The sequence below is a fragment of the Myotis brandtii genome, unplaced genomic scaffold, assembly GCF_000412655.1.
Source record: "Myotis brandtii unplaced genomic scaffold, ASM41265v1 scaffold73, whole genome shotgun sequence".
In the NCBI taxonomy this organism is placed as follows: Eukaryota; Metazoa; Chordata; class Mammalia; order Chiroptera; family Vespertilionidae; genus Myotis; species Myotis brandtii.
The window spans coordinates 260,002-263,745 of record NW_005370886.1 but is presented as its reverse complement, the minus strand read 5'-3'; positions in this window follow the sequence as shown (position 1 = coordinate 263,745).

Genomic DNA, 3,744 nt, shown 5'->3' with positions numbered 1-3,744 from the left:
GCTGATCGATGTTTCTCTCTCATCGATGTTTCTAACTCTCTATCACTCTCCCTTCCTCTCTGTAAAAAATCAATAAAATATATTTTTTAAAATAAAAAAAAAATAAAGAAATTTAAAAAAGAAAACAACATTAAAAAAGAATAGTAACTAGATCTCTGAAAAGCATTTCAAAAAATCATTAATAAATGTCATAAAGATTAGTAAACATACATTGCTTCTGCCCTCAAGTAATACATATATTCCAACTATCATCTATTCCAGCAATTTTCAACCCTTTTCATCTTATGGCACACTTAAACTAATTGCCACAATTCTGCAACACACCAAAAACTTATACTTGTTGCCAATCTGAGACAAAAAATTGGTATAATTTGATTCATTCACACAAATGGTTATTGTGCTGGCTGTTGCCATTTTTTATTTGACATTCTAAAGAAATAGAGGTCAGTGCCCCTGACTAAATATTGTAGTCATGTATTATATGTTTTAAAAATTCTCGTGGCACACTAGTGTGCCTCTCGCGGCACACCAGTTGAAAATTGCAGATCTAGTAGGAGAGATAAGACAAGAATATAAATATAACAGGAGCATTTACAATTTACTATGTTTCAGTTTACAGTTAATAATAATTCAGTTTAAGTTAATAAATGTTTAACATTTTATAACACCTTCTGAGGGAAATACCAATATGTTTCCCATTTTAAAGGTGTACATGAGAACTTCAGCAACTTGCTCAATATCACATAGCTAGTAGTTACCAAAGTCAGAACTTCCAGCAGTTCTCAACCTGTGGGTCGCGACCATCGGAAAACACATATAGCATATCAGATATTAACATTATGATTCATAACAGTAGCAAAATTACAGTTATGAAGTAGCAACGAAAATAATTTTGTGGTTGGGAGTCACCACAACATGAGGAACTGTATTAAAGGGTCGCGGCATTAGGAGGGTTGAGAACCACTAAGTCTGGCTTAAAAATTGTTACTTTTATCTTCTTTTTATTGAATTTTTTGGGTGATACCGATTAACAAAACTATACAGGTTTCAGGTGCAAAATTCTACAAAACATCATCTGTATAATGTACTGTGTGTTCACCACTCCAAGTCAACTCCCCTCACGTTACCATTTACTCCCCCTATATCCTCTTCTACCTGGCTCCAACCCCCTCCTTCTGACAGTCATCACACTGTTGTCTGTGTCCATTAGTTTTTTTGTTTTGTTTTGTTTTGTTTTGTTTTGTTTTGTTTTTTGCTCAATCCTTCCACCCCAACCCAGCCCTCCAACAACCTTCAATAACTGTCAGCCTTTTCTCTATGAGTCTGTCTCTATTTTGCTTGTTAGTTCATTTTGTTCATTAGATTTCACATATAAGTGAGATCATATGACATCTATCTTTCTCTAACTTATTTCACTTAGCAAAATGCCCTCCATGTCCATCCATGCTGTTGCAAAAGGTAAGATATTAGTTCTTTTTTGACACTAGGCTATTTGGGGTACTAATAGAAAGAGGCAAATGTGTAGCTGTAGGATTCAGAAGAGCAAATGAGCCCTCTGTGATGTGGAAATCAGGAGGAGGTGGCTTTTAGGAGGGTGGTGTCATGAAAGATAAGTAGGATTTCAATGGGCGAAGGTAGTAGAAGTCTAATTAGAGGGGGAAGCATGTATAAAATCCCTGTGGTGGTAATACTGGGGAAACAAAGCATCTGCTGTATAGACTGGTAAGAATTGGTTCTAACATCAGTCTTGATTTCATAGGAAATAGTGACTTCACAAGAGGCATAGCCTGAGCTGATGGGTGATTACTAAAGAACAACGTGGTAGTGGCAGCTGAGAGTGGACAGGTTGTGCTCAGTGAAGTCTAGAAATGAAGACCTGATTTAGACCCATGACAGCTGAGATAGAGAGGAGAGGATGGATTCAAGAGATGCTTAAGAGATAAAATCAACCAGAATTCAGTGACTGATTATATGTGGAGACTGAGCAAAAGAAAGGATTCAGTGGTCACTTCATTTAGGAGCCTGATTGGCTGGTAATGCCATTAACTGATATGTTGACTCATTCTGGCTTCAGGAAATTGAAAAAGGCAGTATAGCATTATCTGTATATCAGTCTTTTGAGCCTTGAAGACTATACAGTGGGGCCTTGACTTACGAGTGTCCCGACTAACGAGTTTTTTGAGATACCAGCTGTCTCTAGGCCGATTTTTTGCATTGAGTTGACAGAGTAATTTGAGTTAACGAGCTCCTTAACGAGCTCAGTCTCCGAACAAATTAAACTCGTAAGTCAAGGCCCCACTGTAATTCTGTTGACAGGCAAATTTGTTTCCTCAGAGAAAAATTTCTTTCACCTGTCCTCATAGATCCTATTTCCAACTTTTATAATCATTTTCCTTTGCTCTCCTATGGACATGCTCTAATTTCTGGCACTCTTAAAATGCAAGACACAGACAGAGTGGTGAGAGTGTGATAGAGAGAAAGAGAGGGACAGTGAGGGAGAGAGAATGTGTGTATTGGGCTAAAGAGGCTATGGCATAGGGATATGACCTGAATTCTAACCTTTAACTTAAAGGAGACAATGACACAAAGGACATGTGGTTATCTTACCTCATTAGTACTGAGGTTCTCATGTCAGAGCCTTGTTCATGTTGACAAGGAATCAGAGAACAATAAAGAGGTGATGGAGCCTTCAGGGTTAAGACAAGGTACCCCAGTGGGGCTTAACCCCAACTCAGCCTCATGTCATCTGAGGGGTCTTGGGAAAACCTCTTTCATTCCAGGTACTATCCTCTGCTGTAGATGATATTTTATTATGTTGAGCCATATCAAATTGCCAGTACTCAGCTAATTTTGACTGGCACAAACAGCAATATCATGTGATTCAACTTAGTACTTTCATTTATGGTAGTTGTGTACCTGCTTATCATACCACTTTCCCAAAGCATGCATGCGTGTGTGTGTGTGTGTGTGTGTGTGTGTGTGTGTGTGTGTGTAGACTGGCAGCTCCTTTATGGCTGAAACATGTCTGGATCTCTGAAAAACAAAAAGATCTGGATTTGCTGTGGTTGCTGATTTCCATGGTAGAAATTACTTTCACTGTTGCCAATTTGATCTATCAATTTGATGTCACTGAATATGGAGTTGCAAAGAGATGAGTACAATTGGCTCTTGAGGGCTGGTAAAACTCTACAATCTCTATAGCAGCTAACATATGATCTCATATTTAGCATGATGGCAGTGATTGTCAATTTGAAGATAGAGCCTCCTCCTGAAGAATTCAAGCAGCATAGATGATGCCAGAAATAATGACAACTATTTTGGCACCTTTTTAATGTTTTATCAAATACTTGTCATATCCATATCACAGGAAGGAGTCAGGGCAGGAATTAATATTCTTACCTTATGGTTGAGGAATTTGGGGTACAGATAAGTGAGAGGAGTGCCCAAGGTCACACAGTCATGGGCAAACCACAACCAGGCAAGTCTCTGATGTTACTTCCAGGAGATCAGGCAGACACTCCTACTACTATTGAACTCTATTCACTGGAGCTCTGCTCCATCTTGACCTATGGAGAAGATATTTCCTGATTCATAAGACAGGAGCTTGGATACTGGAGATTATTTTCACCAGCTGTCCACAATTATCCTGAATAGTGGCTGCCATGAACACAACCAGCTGGGGAAGAAGCCACATGAGGCCATCTGTAGTTGTGTGTTCTACTGCCTAAGACAGGAACATGTTCA